Raw genomic sequence first — 20,546 nt, forward strand, 5'->3', positions numbered from 1 at the left:
GTAATGTCTCTATCTCTGCAGGAAGAGACATTTTAGTGAAATTGTTTTACAAGGAAGAGTTGAAAAGGTATTGGTGAATGGTAATAAGTATGAGGGAAGGGGGCCTTGGACTTGTAAAATTAATATTGGTCATACATGATTTAATAGGAAAATTCTTAACAAATGAGAACTAATGGACAAATTACCATGTACGCATACATATCTGGAAACAGTAGGCAATGCTGATTGATGCAAAATAAATTTGGAATCAAGAATAGATTGTACTGTAATTAGAATCAAAGGAAATATGCAGTTGTATTCTTGAGCCTAGCAATTTGGCCTTTGACTCTGACATGCTTACCAGAATACTGTTGTAGTTCCCTGCATGAGACGGTTTTATTTAGCATTAGTACATATTAAAGAATCACATACAGTCACATCTCCATCACTTAACATTTGTATTTTCTACTTTGTAAATTATTTATGTTTTTATTATTTTTTTCTACTGTTTACCAATGGAATTTTGGGGGGGTTTTGTTGTTGTTGTTGGTTTTAGTGAAGAGGATTCACCCTGAGCTAATATCTGTTCCCAATCTTCCTCTTTCTGTTTGAGAAAGATTTGCCCTAACCTAACATCTGTGCCAATCCTCCTCTATTTTGTACATGGGTCGCTGCCACAGCATGGCTGCCAGGGAGTGGTATAGGTCCACGCCTGGGCTCCAAACCCAGGATGCTGAAGCAGAGCATGCCAAAGTTAACTACCAGGCTGTGGGGTGGGCCCGCAATGGAGTTTTTGATCTTTATAGCAATGTCACCAGGTGAAAAATTGTGAATGAAAGTGAAGATAGTGGGCATGTCCATTATTTTTTTCTTTTGGCCAGCAGCATTTTTAAGAAGCTTAGATAGAAAGACTGAGGAGGAAGCCAGTGACGCACACTCAGGCAGACTCTTGAGTATTTACTAAGACTACAAGAACAAAACAATTTTTTATACCACCAATATGATTCTTCTTCATTCTCTGCCAAGTTCCAGGCATGTCTAGGGAAGGTACCTTTTATGTTTTCCTGAAAGTTGTGATCAGAAGAAATTTGTCCAGTAACTGTCCTCTAAGCTACTGAATTTTGCTGTTTGAATTGTTATAGACCAGTTCAAAGGACCTTTGTTATTAAGAGGTTTTAGGGAATTACTACTAGGTAAATAAGAAGACAATGAATTCTTACTTTGAAGAAATAGAAAGAGGAAATATGTATTTGTTTGTTTGGGGATGAACCGTGTACATAAAGAAGAATGTGCACCTATTGATCAGACACGCTAACACAGGTGGGAATTTTATATGGTAGCTTGACCTGAAAATTCTTTGAAAAATATTGTCTCAAAAAACCAATTTCCCCTCTCTTTGGGATGAACACCACTATTGTTCATCTGTGTAGAGGGCAGATACTATGTGCGTCAGGGGTCACCACAACCACTCCTAGGTTCAATGATTTCCTAGGAGAGCTCCAGGACGCAGCAAATAGTCACATTCGTGGCTGGGATTTATTACAGCAAAAGAATACAAAGGAAAATCAACAAAGAGAAAGTTGCACGGGGCAAAATCCGGAGGGAAGCAGACACAAGCTTCCAAGAGTCCCCTCTCCCAGTGGAGTCAGACAGGATGTACCTAATCCCTCCAGTAATGAGTTGTGACAACACATGTGAAATGTGTTAACCAGGGAAGCCTTCTACCAGAGAAGCCTGTAAAGCCTCATGCGTATATGAGGCATCTAAAATAGTCAAACTCAGAAACAGACAGGAGAATGGCGGTTGCCAGGGTAGGGGAGAGAGGGAATTGCTGTTCCACGGGTATATAGTTTCAATAATGCAAGATGAATAAACTCTAGAGATCTGCTGTGCAACATCGTGCCTAAAGTTAACAAGACTGTAATATACACTTAAAAATTTAAGAGGGGAGATCTCATGTTAAATGTTCTTACCATAATAAAAAGCAATAGAAATAAAAAATAGGCTCAGTGCCCATAATTTTTACTGGGGGCTTGTCAGTCGTGTGCCCGCTGCCCAGCACGGGCCTACATTCCAGATTCCCGGAAGGAAAGCAGTTGTTCAGCACAAACCACCCTTTTTGCACAACCAGTTTAGGTACAAGGGAGCCATTCTTAACCATTTCGGGAGTGGCGGGAGCCTTCCTGAAATCCACGTTCCCAGCTGCCAGCTAAGGGCCAACCTTTCAAATCGGCTTTTCTAAAGACAAAAGTTGCAGACCTGATGTTCGCTCTTTTCTGCACAGCAGGTTTACCTTAGAATCATTATCTTACTTTCTCTACTTTTGAGAAGGGATTCTAATTCTAATTCTAATTAAAATAAACTAATTTAAGCCTGTGATGTGTTCAATTAACCTTGATATTTCAAAAAATTTGGTGGCTAAGCATGATTTCTCATTCAATGCTGGTGTTATATCACGTGCCTTTAAAAGAAAATGGTGCAGTATATTTAATATATCTCTATGTAGTTGGGCAATGCATATAATTAAAAAATCTCAGGTAAAAGCTAAGCTTATTTAATTAAATTCAAATGTGTTGCTCAAAACAAATAAATAGTCTCCAAGTGCCAAAGAACTTAGAGGTTCAGAATTCTCTGCATGATAGTGTTTCTGTTGGTTCAAAGTCTGTTTCCTTCTTAATCAAGAATCTAGGAATGAAGTGTAGGAAAAACTGTGTTACCATTCAGAAATTTATTCAATCCTTTGGAGGGAAGAATTTGCCTCTTAGAGAGATGAAACAGGAATGACTTGTCCGTACCAGAAGGCAGCTAGAAGAAACCATGGATGACAGTGGCCAATAACAAGAAAAAAGGCTTAGGATGTATTCAAGAGATTGCTATTACCTTCTGAAGCAAAAATAATTTGTGAATCGAGTATTTGAGAAATATAAAAATCAGGAGTATGATTTTCTGGAATATGCTTAAACATTGGAAGGGAAGCAGAAGGTAAAGTTAGGGGTCACATTCTGTAGCCATTTCAGTTAACTAAGAACCCCAGATTCTTTCACAGCTATCAGAAAGGGCTAATGGGAAATTCTTTTATCTAGGTTGTCTACAGCCCAGTTCCCCATTATTAAAGGTTAGTGTGCCCCCAGGTCCCATTGTCAAGCTATGCCGAGACATTGGCAACTGTAAATCTTTGATGGGAAAGGAGACTTTTCACGCCCTTTGAGTTTATTTTCCCTATTTTTTTAACATCATAACTTTGCTCTTTCTCCTAGTGTATCAGTACACAGACACTTTCTCTGTCAAGCATCAGGTAGTGGGTCTAGGCACTTGTGTCCCTCCTTTAGAAAGCCACAGTGTGGCCCAAGTAATTGGCTTCTGAAGGGAACTTTGGCCTGCAAAACTGAGTGTTATAGATGGCAGCTATTAGCTTCCTCACGAAGTGCCTGGGTCAAGAGACTGAGTTCAAGAGGGCTTTTTTATTAACACTTCTATAATTCTACTTTGGTTTTTTTCCAGGCAATATGAATGTGTTCAAATGTATGCTATTTAGCAATTCTCTTTGAGCATGCCTAAGGTATTAGCTTATGTGTTTTGTGGTTTAGCAACCTTGAGAGACTTTCAATGATCACAAAGCAGAATTGTAACGCCTGGGATGCTGAGAACCTCAAACTCATCCACCAATTAGTTTTCCATATAGGGTGGGATTATTCAGGCTTCGTGGCTGTTTATTGACTCCCACTGAAATAAAAGGGACATCTATTAATGGCTTCAAATGTCATAAACTTGGCAAAGAAGTAATTTCAAATGTCATAGCTTTCTGTATTTCTCTACTAAATAGTTTTCTATCCATTTACTTTTTAAAAATCTTTTTATTAAGGTATAATTTACATGCAGTAAAATATGCAAATCTTAAGTATGCATCTTGATAAATTTTTATATATTTATATACCCATATAATCACCATACAATCTCCTAACTTCAACCGCTAAAGATTAGTTTGCCTCTTCTTGGACGTTGTATAAATGGGATCATATGATATGCGCTCCTTTTGTCTGGCTTCTATCACTCCAAATGTTTTTGATATTTATCCATGTTTGTGTATATACTAGTACTTTTTATTGCAATGTAATAGTCTATTGTATGAATATACCATAATTTATTTGTCTACATTCTCTAATTGATGGACATGGGTTTGTTGTGAAGATGAAATACGTAGCACTGTTTTACCATAACGTAGGTACTTCATACAGAACTATAACAACTACTGCTACCGTGATACCTATTTGACAAAATATTGGAACAAATCATGTTTGGTTTTGTTGAATTTGTTAGTTTCCTTATTGCAATTGGCTTCAAACATCCTCAACTCGTATCTCGTGGGGTAGAGATGGATGTTCTATCAGATTTAGGAGTCAATGAGAAATTTGCTCCTGATTCAGAAAGTCAGGATGATTCTGGACTTGTCACATTTGTGTTAAGAAGTCTCTCTCTGGCTTGGTATCCGTCCACGGACACGCCCTGCTTTCAAGTGTTGTTCAGTTATGTTTGGAGGGAGAGCTGAGGGCCTCCTTCTTCCTTACCTCCTTTTTGCTTCAATTACAACCTTGCTGACTTCTCCTTATTTCCCTGGTCAGAATCCTCAGGAGGAATTAAGAGCTCCCCTTGGCCCCACCTATTGCACTGGCTTACTTTCCCTGGATGGTCCATGTACCCTCAGATACTCTGGGGAGGGTTTAGCTTGCCACATGTGGAAATTGCTTCCTGCACACAGGTAAAAAGTTGTGGGAGCAGAGGGAGGGTAGGAGAGGTAGTGCTAAACCTCTCCAGCTGTGTTTCCTCCTGCATCAGCTACAATAAGATGAGAGGCAAAGAGCAAGCTGTACCCTTGTGACATGATGACATGCCTCTGGATGGATGTATACTCAGGGATCTGTGTGGGTGGAGAATAGTACAAGCGCTTTCTCATCACTAGTGTTCTATTACCTGTCTGGAGAAATACATTGTGTGCATTTGTATTACAGTGTCCCATAAAAAAAGAAAATGAAAAGATAATTTAAAAGAAGAAATGGTTACTCTGGGGAATAAAATAGACTCCTGAATATAGGGGGAAGGATTACTTTAGTCAGATAAGGTTTCATTTTACAAGGATCTTCTGGAGATATTTCCTTGAGTTATGTGCTGTTCACAGAGGGGCTGGTCCCGGACGCCAGTCAGACATTGGATTCTTCATCAACCACCCATCAGCGAGCGTTCTTGAGTACACACAGTACATTAAAGTGAACATGAAAAAGGTAATTTTCAACACTTTGCTACTGAATCAGAATCCAAACAAAAAATAAAACGAAGAAAAACAGAAGCCGAGTTAAAGCAGACCTATCTGATCTTTCAAATGTGGTCTTTTTAACTTAAGAAGGTATTAACAGTGGGTATTTCATATGTGAAATATTTTGGAATAAGGATTTAGAAAGGTAAAGGGTTGTATTCCACAGTGTACCCATGAGACTTGCACCATCATATTGGATATGTGCTCAAGGTTTATGAGATTTATCTGCTAAGTTCTCATGGACAGTTAAGTGGAAGATCTACAACCCACTGGGCAAAGCTTTCCAAAATTGAAAATGGGCACACATAATTGTGATTATGAAATATTCCTTAGAAATATAGTATTCTTCAGCTGGATTTGGTCTTAAAAGTAATCACTGTGGGGGCTGGCCCCGTGGCCGAGTGGTTAAGTTCGCGCGCTCCGCTGCAGGCGGCCCAGTGTTTCGTGGGTTCGAATCCTGGGCGCGGACATGGCACTGCTCGTCAGACCACGCTGAGGCAGCGTCCCACATGCCACAACTAGAGGAACCCACAACGAAGAATACACAACTATGTACCGGGGGGCTTTGGGGAGAAAAAGGAAAAAATAAAATCTTTAAAAAAAAAAAAAGTAATCACTGTGAAGAAATTGGGAAACAGTGCGTTCAATAATCTTAAAGATACATGTTATGTAAAAGAAACGGGATTTCTTTGTCTTTGATTTATTTAAATGCAATTTATTGGCATAGTGTTTGTCAAAACTTCTCAAGACATCCACACAACATCACAAGTCTTTTGTTTCTAAAGAATTGACTCTGCTTAAATTGAATCTAGTTTTATTTTTGTGTTGAAATTTGTGATTTTCAAAATTAAAATTAGACTCTAAGAGTGGTTGACCACTTTATCTTTACTTTGTAAAATCTTGATAAATTATATCTTATTTCCAGAATCGGTAGCAATTCTTGAATGTAATCTAAAATAAACAGTTAAATAATACTGACTGTTTTTGCTCATACATCATAGAATCTCTGAATGTTTTATGATATCTATCATGCCCTAAATTACAAAAGAATGTGATAATTATCAAACTCTAATTTCTTTCCCAGACTACTGTAGTGCCTTGTCATTCTTGTAATACTTTCTGGCATCCTAATTAAGGATACTACCAATGAACTGACACTACACACAATATTTTACTCTCTATCTGTATGTCAGTAAACTAACATACTGGGGGAGGGTTTGCTTTTATAATCAAAGGTTTCTATCTCACCAGGCTTCCGTGTTCTTAAAAACACTAGGGAGGGTGGTGACTTGTGCATTTACCATGTCATAGCATCTGTCCCTGTTCCCAAACCTTTCTTGTGCTGTCTTTACTTGTTTAATAGTATAGATTGGTTGGGAATCCCATACTTTCTAAAAATGGAACCAGTGAAGCATTTATTTTACCAGGAAAAGTGATTGAAGAACATAAAAGTATGACAGACAGAGAGCAGAGCCAAAAACAAAAAGCACTTTAATTATATTCATCTGGAAATCATAATTTTTCAGCACCTCAGCTTCTTTTCCACAAACACTACCTTGTTTGACCATCCTTCTGTAACCAGAGCTTTGCATCACTGAAGTGTTTAGGGAGAATTTACAATTCTTTAAAAGTCACGTTCTTCTGTCTTGCAACACTGTGTTTATGGAAAAAAAGTAGGTGAAAGCACTCTGACTGAATGGTCTTTATTTAATTATCCTGTGCTGCATAAATGTATACACTGATTCAAACTTGTCATTGACCAAAGTGCTTCATCTTGAGAAATTCAAAATTTAAAAATATATCTTCAGCTGAAATTCAGGAAAGGATGGAGTTATCAAACTTTTTCACCTATCTTCTCCCAATTGGTAGGTTGTTTTTTTGTTTGGTTTGGTTTCCTTTGCTGTGAAGAAGCTTTTTAGGTTGATTTAGTCCCATTTGTTTATTTTTTCTTTTGTTTCCCTTGCCTGAGGAAACATGTTCAAAAAGATATTACTAAGACCGATCTCAAAGAGCACACTTCCTATTTTCTTCTGGGAGTTTTATGATTTCAGGTCTTACCTTCAAGTCTTTGATCCATTTTGAGTTAACTTTTGTGTATAGTGAAAGATAATGGTCTACTTTCATTCTTCTGTATGTGACTGCCCAGTTTTCCCAACACCGTTTATTGAAGAGACTTTCCTTTCTCCGTTGTATGTTCTTGGATCCTTTGTCAAAAATTAGCTGGCCCTAAATGTGTAGGTTTATTTCTGAACTCTCAATTCTATTCCATTGATCTGTGTGTCTGTTTTTGTGCCAGTACCGTGCTGTTTTGATTATTATAGCTTTGTAGCATATTGTGAAATCAGCGAGTGCAATGCCTCCAGCTTTGTTCTTTTTTTCTCAAGATTGTTTTGGCTATTTGGGGTCTTTTGTTGTTCAACACAAATTTTAGGATTCTTTGTTCTATTTACATGAATTGTTTACATCTATTACATATTGTTTGGGCTTTGATAGGGATTGTATTAAATTTGTAGATTGCTTTAGGCGTTATGGATATTTTAGCTATATTAATTCTTCCAGTCCATGAGCATGGAATATCTTTCCATTGGTTTGTGTCTTCGATTTCTTTCAACAATGTTTTATAGTTTTCGGTGTACAAGTCTTTCACATCATTGGTTAAACGTATCCCTAGGTATTTTATTCTTTTTGTTGTGATTGTAAATGGAATTGTATTCTTGATATCTCTTTCTGCTATTTCTTTTCTAGTGTGTAGAAATGCAACTGATTTTTGTGTGTTGGTTTTATACCCCACAAATTTACTGTATTCATTTATTATTTCTAATAGAGTTTTCATGAATTCTTTAGGGTTTTCTATATATAAAATCATGTCATCTGCAAATAGTGACAGTTTTACTTCTTCCTTCCCAATTTGGAGCCCTTTTGTTTCTTTTTCTTGCCTAATTTCTCTGGCTATGACTTCTAATACTAGGTTGAATAAGAGTGGCATAGCTCTTCTTATAGGAATAGCTTTCAGTTTTTCACTGTTGGGTATGATGTTAGCTGTAGGTTTGTCATATATGGCCTTTATTATGTTGAGGTAATTTCCTTCTATACCCTTTTTGTTGAGAGTTTTTATCATAAATGGATGCTGAATCTTGTCAAATGCTTTCTCTGCAGCTATTGAGATGATCATGTGATTTTTATTCTTCACTTTGTTAATGTGATATCATATTGATTGATTTACAGGTATTGAACCATCCTTGCATCCCTGGAATAAATCCCACTTGATCACGGTGTATGATCCTTTTAATGTTTTGTTGTATTCAATTTGCTATTATTTTGTTGTGAATTTTTGCATCTATATTCATCAGTGATATTAGCCTGTAATTCTCTTTTTCTGTTTTGTCAGTGTTTGGTTTTGTATCAGGGCAATGTTGACCTGGTAAAATGAATTGGGAAGCATCCCCTCCTCTTAAATTTTTTAGAAAAGTTTGAGAAGGATAGGTATTAAACCTTCTTTGAATGTTTGGTAGAATTCTCCAAAGAAGCTTTCTGGTCCAGGACTTGTGTTTTGGGGGAGGATTTTAATTACTGTTTTGACCTCCTTACAAGTGATCAATCTATTCAGATTCTCTATTTCTCCTTGATTCAGTTTTGGAAAGTGTATAATTCTAAGAATTTATCCATTTCTTCTAGGTTATCCAATATGTTAATGTATAGCTTTTTCGTAGTACTCTTTTATAATTCTTTGTATTTATGTGGTATTCATTGTCATTTCTTCTCTTTTGTTTCTGATTTTATTTATTTGAGACTTTTCTCCTTTTTCCTCAGTGAGTCTAGCTAAGAGTTTGTCAATTTTGTTTATCTTTTCAATGAACCAGCTGTTAGTTACATTAATTTTTTCTATTGTCTTTTTAGTCTCTATTTCATTTATATCTGCTGTGGTTTTTATTATTTCCTTCCTTCTAGTAATTTTGGGCTTCATTTATTCTCCTTTTTCTAATTCTTTTAGATTGTTTATTTGAGATTATTTTTTGTTTCTTGAGATAAGCCTGTATTGCTATGAACTTCTCTCTTAGTACCACTTTTGCTGTATCCCATAAATTTTGGTATGTCATGTTTTCATTTTTATTTGTCTCCAGGCATTTTTTAATTTCTCCATTGATTTCTTCATTGACTCAATAGTTGTTCAGTAGCATTGTGTTTAATCTCCACATATTTGTGACTTTTCCAGTTTTCTTCCTATAGTTGATTTCTAGTTCCATGTTGTTTTGGTATGATTGGTATTATTTCAATCTTCTTAAATTTATTGAGACTTGTTTTGTGGCCTAATATGTGATCTATTCTGGAGAGTGTTCCTTGTTCATTTGAAAAGAATGTGTATTCTTCAGTTTTGGGATAGAATGTTCTGTATATATCTATTAAGTAGGTCCATCTGATCTAATGTGTCATTTAGGGCCAATGTTTCTCGTTGATCTGTCTGGATGATCTATCCATTGATGTAAACGAGGTGTTAAAGTCCCCTACTATTATCATATTACTGCCAATTTCTCCTTTTATGTCTGCTAATATTTGCTTTATATATTTAGGTGCTCCTATGTTGGCCATATAGATATTTGCAAGTGTAACATCCTCTTGTTGGATTGTTTCCTTTATCATTGTATAATGTCCTTCTTTGTCTCTTGTTACAATTTTTGTTTTAAAGTCTATTTTGTTTGATACCCCAGCTTTCTTTTAATTTCTATTTTCATAGAATATCTTTCTCCATTCCTTCTCTTTCAGTCTGTAAGTGTCTTTAGATCTGAAATGTGTCTCTCGTATGCAGCATATGTCTGGGTCTTGTTTTTTTATCCATTCAGCCACCGTATGCCTTTTGATTGGAATATTTAATCCATTTATATTTAAAGTAATTATTGAAAAGTATGTATTTATTACCATTTTGTTACTTTTCTTCTAGATGTTTTTATAGTTCTTCTCCATTCCTTTCTTCTTCTCTTGCTCTCTTCCTTTATGATTTGATTACTTCCTTTAGTGTTGTGTTTGGGTTCCTTTCTCTTTATTTCTTGAGTATTTATTATAGGTTTTAGGTTTGTGGTTACCATGAGGTGCATGTAGAGCTGAGCAGCCAAGGTATGGGCACTGAGAAGACACATGGTTCAATTGATCCAAAATTGCAAAGTGGGGGCACAATGTAAGAAAGATAGGAAAAGAGATCTGAGGGTATTTGCAAGATAGTGAAGGAAGTGATAAATTATGGCAACTACGCTGGGCATGGAAATGAGTGATTATAAGAAGGTACAGAGACAGAAAGGAATCAAGGTCTCTAGAGACATCTATGGTGTCAAACAGGTGAATTCGAATAACTGAACAAGCTGAAAGATAGAAGGTTATATTTGGAGGATAAGATGTTTAAAACTTAAGTTTTAAGTGTTGGAGGTCATTTAAGGTATTTTCAAGATTTCAAGGGAAATTTCAGGTGGAAGAGGGTGACTACAGGGGGAAAAAAGTAGTTGAGAAATTGAGAGATTTGGGCATGAGGTGACTCCTTCACATCAGCACTGAAATCACTCAGGATAGCAGCAAGACTCACGATATCAAGATGCTAAAAAGGTAGACAGTTTTCAATAAATGGAGCACAGTGATCAGGGAGACTGGCAGAAGTCAGTGATGAAGTAGAGTTGATTGGCATGGATGTCAAAGGAGAGGTTTCACAGGAGGGTGGAAGAGTAGTGATCAGTAACTTAATGTGAGTAACTAGGAGAGCATCAACTCCATCTCAGGAAGAGGCACAGGAGACTGAGACCAAGAGTAGCCTCCCCTCCAGTGCAATGCAGGGAGTGACCATCTCAGCAAAAGCCAAGTTTGAAAGAAGGCAGGATGTGGAATGATTGTTCAGTGGTGAAATGAAGATGAAGGGAAATCTGTTTACCATGGTAGAAGGATTCCAGAAGACCTAACTGAAAAATGTGAGAAGAGGAAGAGTAGGGATTTGGACAGGGAAGAGAAATCATAGAGCAATATGAGGATAAGGAACTGGAAGAACACAGAAGAGAGGAATAATCTATCTCAGGTGGTTCTCTGAGCTATCATTATAGCTAAATTCCAAAACATTTTCAAGAATTGATCTAGCTATCCTCTGACAGACAGATTCAGGGAGCGGAAAGTGAAACCTAGTTAGTAAATCTTTTTGAAAGGCCATGGGGGATGTCCTAGTTCAAATAAGTGGTCCACAATGGTGTTCCTTGGTTCCTAGTACTTTCATCATCTATTGGAAACAGCAGCAGCTTCTTGTGTTTGGGGAATTTTGCATCTTTCAAGTTACTCAGCTGTGTCCTAGATTTATTACAGGCTGTGGAATATGGAGAAGAATCTGATTTTTTTAAAAATATGCATTATCTTTCCAGTTCAGAGCATTATTTTATTTTAAACAATTGTTTTTCTGTATTTAACTCTAATTATTTTGCCAGTTTGAATAACAACTTACGTACTTTGAATTAGCATTTGGGTTTTTCTTTTAAGAATTTTCTATATTAGAAATGATCAGTGTCTTAAACAATACTGATTTCTTAAATATTCTTTAATACTATTTCTGGGATTCAAGCATTATTCCAGTTCATCATGCTGCCAATTGTAGCAGTAAAGTCTAGAATGAAATTGAATTTTATGTGGACAAACTCTATTTGTAGAAAACTTTCTTCAGTAAACCGGGCTACTAATGTGAGCTTAGTGGAAGAACAGAGAGGCATGTACATATGGGTTTTCCCTTAACTTGGATGTAACACGTTATTTGCAGACTTCATCTTACAGCAAACTCTGTTCATACTAATTTTAATTTAAAACTATTTGATAGTGTTGCATAGTTATGACATGGGACTAAAAACTTTGATATGATGCCTCTGCAAACACAATTTTTTATTCTGGTCTTTTCTGTGACTCTGTGAAGGTCACTTTTTTGTTTATTTTAATCCTCACCATCTGAAATAGTATTTGTGACTGGATTTTAGCAATTGTGGAGAATATCACATTTGAAAAGTGCCTCAGCAAAGGCTGTTAATTATACTCCACAGAGACCAAAACAGTGAAGGCTTCATTTGTCTTGAGAAGAAATGTAAAGGTTAATTGATTTTCAGAGGATTACTACAACAAATAAAGACCAGAACACACTTCTTCTTATTTTGGTTTATAACTTCTGGTATTTTCTATTCACTATCCACTGAAAAAGCTGAGATGAAGGCCAATGATTTTTAGATTTATTAAGTGTTTCTATAAAGCTGCCCTAAAAGTGAAAGATGTCCTTTGCAGTTGGCGTAACAGTGAATAGATGATAATGAAAATTCACATTCATGGACCATTATCTAGTCATTAAGATGATCATTATGATAACTATATAGTAATATGGAAGTACTTCAACTCTTTCGAGAAGAAAAGCAAAATACACAAGTATATCCATATTAAAGTTACTGCGTTGCAAAATATATGCCTGCATGTGGCTAAGAACTGGAAAGCAATATGAAAAGAATTAGATTTTTTTGAATAACAGGAATGTAGTTGGTTTTCTTTTCTCTCATCTTGATTTCTATTAATGAAAATATGTGTTTGTCCAATCAGAAAAATTAAGTTAAAAATTGCATTTATGATTTCCTTGTAGTTTCATTCACCCAAGTATTTATTGAGTCTTTAGTATATTACAGACACTGTTTTAGATGCTGGGAGTATATTTAAGAAGGTAAAAATAAAATTCATGATATTTTATTTCTCACATGTAATTCAATAGGAACTTTTGGCAAGTATGGCGGAGGGGGTAGTACTTGTGCCTTGTAGAGTTCTGGTCATTTTGTGTAACCATGCTCTGTTGGCAGCAGACTCCCCCAGATCACCAGCAGAACCTACTTATCAAGCAAAATCAAGTATTTGTCTCACTGAAAGAAAGGAGAACAGCACCTTTAAACGTAGAAATATTTCAGAAAGGGGAAGTACAGAAAGGATATTTATACGGTTTGAGAGCCTGGTCTTGCTAGGTGGAGAAATGGTTGGGATTGAGCAGAATTTAAAGACTAGTAGCTGTGGATTAATGGGGTCTTGAAGTGAAGTGAGGGTCTTAAGCGAGTCTTGATGAGTAAACTTTTAGTCTTGGTAAATAATCTATTTTAGCTGGTTTACAGTCTTACATTCCAAGAGCAAGTTATTTTTGCTTGGTCCTAGGATTTGTTTAGCTCTAAGGCAAGCACTTAAGCTTTGACCCAAAATTGTTTAGCACTGGGACAGGAGGGTATTTAGTTTTAGTTCTTGCCTCCTTCTTTGTGAGTGAGCCTAGGTGCTATGGTCTAAATGTGTGTGTCTTCTCCAAGCTCATTTGTTGAAATCTTAACTTCAAAGGGGATGGTATTAGGAGAAGGGCAGTTTTGAGAGGTGATTAGGCCATGAGGATGGAGCCTGCATGGACGAGATTAGTGCCCTTATAAAAGAGGCCACAGAGAGATCCCTTACCCCTTCTGCCATATGAGGACACAGGGAGAAGGCCATCTATGAACGAGGAAGCTGGCTTTTACCAGGCACTGAATCTGCTGGTACCTTGATCTTGGACTTCCCAGACTCCAGACTGTGAGAAATAAATTTCTATTGTTTATAAGCCACCCAGTTTATGGTCTTCTGTTATAGCAGCCTGAGTGGACTAAGACTCTAGGTTAGATATTCATTTAGCCAGACAATGGAACAAGACAGGGGCTCTGTACCCTCTTTTTTTTAAACTTATATTACTGCCACCCCATTGCTTGAGACTGTAACCCTGGGGATAGTTAGAGGGATGAGAACTCAAGGAAGTGAGGTCCTGGAATAGACAACTGGTTTGGCTGGTCAGTATTCAACACTCTTCTGTTTTGGAGGAATCTCAGGGTAGGTAGGAGAGATGGCCCAGACTTCCACCAGGGAAGCCTCAGGGCTCAGATATTCAGATATCCCCTCTGTGAACCTCTCCAGTTAGACCTCAGTGCAGTCAATCAAATGCTCCCAACCAGGACTTTGAATCTTGAGGGGGTGGCTCTGACCCACCATCACATGTACCATCGTGGAGTGGAAAAGTTAGCGGCATGGTGGTTGTGGCTACTGACAGTGTGATGAGGAGTGGTATGTGCCCAGCTGGTGAGCAGCAGACTGATCATCTGGCTCCATCCTGCCTGCTCATGGCTCCACTGGATCCTGCTCAAGTCTGCTTCTGCAAGCTCCCTATCCATTCTGATTTCCATCCTATATTCTTTGTCAAATTCCTTCTCCTGCTTAAGTTCATCAGTGTTGATTTCTGTTGTTTGCAAGCCAGAACCCTGACAGATACACAGCCCTTGATGAATTTATTATGAGGTTTTACCACTCTAGAAACCAAAGTACAGGAAGTGCTCTGACTTTTCCAAAACTGTAATTGTAAAATCACTAGTAAAAGTTAGTAGGGAGGAAGCAAAGGTAAAATTTGAGTTTTCCTTTCAGTGCATTCTTTTTACATAAAAGTTTAAGAAAAAGGAGGGTGCTGGGGAGAAGAGTCCCTTGAGATGTCCCTGGCAAAGTCTGTGAAGCTTTCAATAAGGAGACAAGGACAAGGCTTCACTGTAATTATTCGCTTTTGACTGTTCAAGCTGGTAGGCTTAAAATGGACTCCTAATGAGAGTGGTTTGCACTGCAATTAATTAAGTGCATGAAATTACAAACTGCGTGTCTTCTCCATCTGGAGAATATTCTTCCTCTATAAGTACTATTTTATTTTAATTCCTCTGTCTCTCTCTCTCTGTCTCTTAGAAGTTTTCCCTGAAGGAAAATTAACTCTGATTGTTGTTAGTCCACTGAGAAAGTCTTTCCTTTGAATATGGGAACATACCTCCGCTAACTCTTCCTTACATCTAGTGCCAAATTTATCACAGTTGTTCCGGATATAAAACTTTGAAGACAATTGTGAATAAAAAGATGAGAAATTTGATTAAACTTTTATCGGTGTCCTTGTTCTTTAGAAGTCATTTGTCTTTGTTGTAGTGTGTGTGTGTGTGTGTGTGTGTGTCTGTATGTGTGTGTGTACATGTGTGCTATCCATTTCAGAAGAAATATTTCAGAGATAGATCACTTCCAAAACCTTATCATCAATCTTCAGGGTTAATTCCTAGCAGAGAGGACACAGGCATGTTGCCTCAATATTCTCAGAAACGCTTGAGTATACTCCTTTCCTTCTTGGTACCCTCTTTACACCTAAATACAGCATCTTAATTATATTCACAGCTTTTTAGCCTCAATTATAATTCTATGCTTCCGAATTTTTCTTCTCCCACCTTCCCTCCTAGAGAAATATCCATTTCTAGTCAAACAGAAAGGATCTAATAAGGCCATTCTCTGTGAGATGGGAATCATTTCAATCAACTTAATGGCTTGTTCCAATGTTCACGGTGGAATTGTGAGGAGTGATGGAGGATATTTGAATTTCCCAAATTCTTCAGAATATTAATTGCATACCCAGTACTATTTCTTACAGCTGAGAAAAATTTGGTTGGCTTAATAAAAGGTGCAATTGGAGTAGTTTAGAAACAGGTTCTAGCATTGGCAATCTTTCTTCAAGGACGCCTGAACCTTCTCTAATGTCTACCTAAACTTACTCCTCACTTTCTAAAGAAGGCCCTACAATGATCTGAAACAACGACACGAGCTGAAGATCATTATGCCAAAGTAATCCTTACCTGGTATGAAAGAGACTGGAGGTGGCTAGGGTTCCTGTGGCATTTGAGATCCCAAGAAAACTTCAGGTCGACTCTCCATAGAGATTCCCCACACCTGGAACCCAGTTTACCAATTAGGAAATTATATCTTCAGTTCTAGATGGTCTAGGACTTGTTGGTCTCAAAGAGTTAATGCACCTTTAACAAATACAAAAGATCTCTTCTAGGAGTATCTTGAACATGGTGAAAATCTGCCTTGACAATGGGCACCTAAACCCGGTTAGATTTCATTGTTATAAATTAGCACCCTTACCTAAAACCCTTGTCCATTCAAAATAATATGTGTTGTCACACAACACCAAGATCTATTATTAAACTGCCACAGACTATTGCTTTCACAATTGGAAAACTATAATTTTTCTAAAATTGACTTTGTATGATACCTTACGAGGGTCTATTAATTGATGAGGAAAAGAAAATCAGATGACGCTTTCAAAAAATAAAATTGGCATCAGTTGAAATATTTATACCATTTCTCTTATTTAAAGGACGTTTTTATCCTGGAAAATGACTGACTGCTTCGATTAGCCTCACATCACAACAAAAAACTAAAGTTGTCTTTGGATGGCTTCTAATTTGCATTTAAATTATCCCCATGGCAGCATTTTGTAAGCACAAGCAAACAAAAGATTGCTTGAGTGACATAGGCCTGTACACCTGAGAGAGAAATATATCATCTACAAAATTAAAAAATATGGGTTTTAGTAAACACCTCTGAAAAAGAATGATAAGGATCTGCATTTTTTTTTTATCACAGAGTTTATCCTTCTAATAATGCTCCAGAAGTAGAAAAATTCAAATATACTTTCCTTGGAGAGATCATAGGGCAATGATGCCATTTGACGCATATTGGGGATAAAATCATGTGATGTCCTTAAGTAGAGACTTTTTTACTGTTCTTTATCTTTGCTGTTGACGCTAATTGTCTTTCTATAATAATTTTCTGTTGTAAACTGATAGGGGTCCAGAGATTTAACAGAGGGGTGACAGTCATGGGTGAGATCCTCACTTGTGAAGGATCCCAGAGTCTGTGAGGCAATGGATAGGGCTAAATCCTCATACTTGGACAAGAAAGAGCTGTACCAATTTTGTGTTTGTTGGTTTGTTTTCATGTCCTTCTGCTTGGAAGATGAGTTAAGATCCAGAAAAACAACGTAAACCAGGAGTTGGCACACTAGGGCCTGCAGGCCAAATCCTGCCTGCCACCTGTTTTGCAAATGAAGTTTTCTTGGAGCACAAACTACTGCTGCAGAGTAGTGTAGCTGAGATGGGTACCATTTGGCCTGCTGAGCCTAAACTGTTCACTCTCTGATGCTTTAGAGAAAGCGTTTACTGACCGCTGACTTAGACTGTAAGCAGCTACTGAGTGGACAGCTTATCAGGAGATTTAGGCTTTTCAAGTGTTAAGAGACCATAACCATCTGTGTCCTGCAGCGGGGAGGGAGCCAAGGGGAGACACAGCTCTTCGAGTGCTGCTGCACGCATTCCTTCATTCCCCACAGTGATCGGTGCCGCCTCTGAGACAGGGGTGATGCCAGGCCCTCCAGGGCATAAAGAGGCATAGTTCTTGCTCTCATGGAGGTGAACACCGGGACAAGATAGTGTGCAGCACAGACAGATCCCCCTGCTCTCACTGATCTCACATTTTAGGGAGTGGGGATAAACAGGGAAGTGGGTATGATCCCCCTGAAGAGGCTGGAATTTTAGACAGAGTGACCAGGGCAGATCTCACTGAGAATGAGCCTGGATAAAGGTCTGCAGGACTTGGAGAAGCCAGCCCTGCTGCTTACCATGGGGGTAGAATTTCTCTATAGATGGTAGAGGAGTGATGGGGCATAACTGGAGGGCAAGTTTTTTTCTTTTTTTATGTCAGAGAATTTGCATCATGTTTGTATGCTGATGGGAATTGTTTTAGTCCATCTGGACTGTTATCACGAAATACCACAGACTGGGCAGCTAACGAACAACAGAAATGTATTTCTCACAGTTCTGGAGGCTGGGAAGTCCATGATCAAGGCATTAGCTTGGTTGTGTTCTGGCGCAGGCCCTCTGCCTGGTTCATAGTCAGCCCCTTTTCGTGCTGTGTCCTCGCATGGTAGAAGGGGCAAGGAGTCTCTCTGGGGTCTTTTATATAAGAGCACTAATCCATGAGGGCTCCACCCTCATGACCAAAACACCTTCCAAAGGCCCCACCACCTAATACCATCCTCTCGGTGGTTAGGATTTCAACATATGAATTTGGGGGGGGGACACAAACATTCAGACCATAGCAGGAATGATATAGTAGATAGGGGAAAATTGATGATGCAGGAGTGGATGCAACAATGTCTTTGAGTAGATAAGAGGGCATGGATCTAGAATACAGGAGAATGGCTGGCTTTGAATAAGAGCAAGGACACTTTATCCATAGTAGTATAAGGAAACATAGAGTATATGGCACAGATGCAGGTAAGTGGGTAGATGTGATGGTTGAAAATTGTAAAGTTCTAGTCTAAGTGCTTTATTTTTTCTTAGCATATGCAAAGGCCCTGAGGTAAAACAAAGCACGGTATAATTAAGGAATTAAAATAAGGGAAGTATAACTGAACTATAAGTAAGCAATAAGACGGAGTCAGATGAGGCTGAAGAAGTAGGCAGGATGGAGTGGTAAACCAGATTAAGGATATAGCAATGGAGAACCGGAGATGAATGGGGTGAAATCAGATTTGCCTTTTTAAAAGATCACTGTGGCTACTGTTAGAGATTAGGTGGGAGATTGGAACGTGAGTATCCGCGGCAAGACCAGTCAGAAAGCTACGGCAGCAATTCAGTGGAGAACAAGGGCAGCATAGTCTAGAATAGAGGCAGTGGGTAGAAGAAAAATGGTAAGCTTTTGAGAAATATTTATGGGCAGAATAGATAGACTTACCTCTCTCATGCTTGGGTATGGAAGAGATTGCCTATGTAGAGTAAAAATAGAGCAGAGAGCCCAGGAGTGGACACGGACGCTCAGGAGAGAGAACTGAGATGCTGGCTTAGAACATTGAGTGAGGAAGCTGGGCATTGTCGAAGAGGCAAGACAAACTTCACAACTGGCTAGTAGTGAAAAGGTAGGTCACCAAAATTATATGGTGTCGAAGGAGGGTACACCCTTCATTAGATTAATATGGCTGGGCCAAAATGCTAGTTACTTCTGATTTTTTAAAAAATCCTAAAATTATATTGGCTAACTTTACTTTTAAGAAAAAATGTTGAATTTTTCACTTTCATAATGAGGCCAAAAAATAAAGGTCAAAACCTTAAGGAGAGAATGAGTCAGAACTTAACAGGCAGATTGTTGACTGACATGATGTCAATGGCCACTTCCAGTTGTCATGTTCTAGGCCCATCACATAGACCTTTCCTCTTTTGAAGTTTTTCTCATGGAACTAATTGCATTTTAATTTCTGCATCTCTCCTAAATACGTGTAGAACACAGACTCTGAATAAACCTTCCCTGAGCATCTTACAGATGCAGGGAAGATGCACTGCTAGGCATTTCTGTTCCTAAGAAATTATGTCCCTGCAGACCCTATCAAGGGGGTGACTGTCACATGGAGTTAAGAAATCACTATGGAAATAAAAGAAGAAGAGCTGGTTTCAGGGTCTAGTCCTATTGAGCAGGCTAGGAATTTGGGGATCTTAGAGATGTTTTCAACCTGAAAAACCAATGCGTGGAACAAGTCACCCCACTTTGAATAGGACCGTGTTTCTAACCTGAGCATTAGGAAGAAGATGTTATATTTTTAATAAAAGCCCACATTAAATTAGAGAAAAGTCCATCTGACTATGAAGTATACGAATGGAAAGATTAGCATGAAAAGCCAAAAAGGAAAATTTAAGGAATCCGATTTCAGAATAGAGGTCGCTATACTTGGGGGAGACTTATCTTCCTGACTCTAAGGTTAAATTAGGATAAGGAATTTGTACTTTGGAAACCAGCCTGTTTCTACGTTCTATTATTTTCCTGCTTTGGGTATGGCTTGATGCCATCGTGTTCTAGTAAAAATTCCCTTTGATAGATGGAGAGTGCAGCAGTGAGGGTGAGTGGCATGTGTGAGTGCAAGGGGCATGAGTGGGCAGGTGCGAGGGGAAAGTGGTTCTTCAGTCATATTTCCAGTCTTGAGAACAGTCTTGGTTAAAATCTTCAAGAACGTGAGAAGAAGCTTTGGGGGAGTTAGTCGGAATGTCATTGAAAAAAACGGAAATTAAATCTCATTCCCACCCCTCTGAGATTTTGGCCAAGATGGAGAATGAGAGCATAACCGTTGGGTCCAGAGTGGAATATAGAAAGAGTTTCAATTGACCATATGCTGAGAAAAAAATGAGACGGTAAACAGGAAATGCAACACTTTGAGCCAAGCCCCTCTCGGCCATTCTTAAACGCTTTTTCCCTCTTATTAAGAAAAGTGATTTTATTTCCATCTCCTTCTGTAAGACCTCGACTTCTTTGGATCTCCAGAGGCTGGTTATGAGCACGTTCCCCTCTCCTCTGCTTCCCGGTCTTCTAGCCTCCT

General features: G+C 38.1%; 1 protein-coding gene across 5 annotated transcripts in view; it reads left to right on the top strand.

Moving 5' to 3' along the window:
• Positions 1-20,546, top strand: part of PDE4D (phosphodiesterase 4D) — a 1,407,338-nt gene that overhangs the window by 524,395 nt on the left and 862,397 nt on the right. The window lies entirely within an intron of this gene.

This window comes from Equus asinus, chromosome 10, assembly GCF_041296235.1.
Source record: "Equus asinus isolate D_3611 breed Donkey chromosome 10, EquAss-T2T_v2, whole genome shotgun sequence".
Classification (NCBI taxonomy): domain Eukaryota; kingdom Metazoa; phylum Chordata; class Mammalia; order Perissodactyla; family Equidae; genus Equus; species Equus asinus.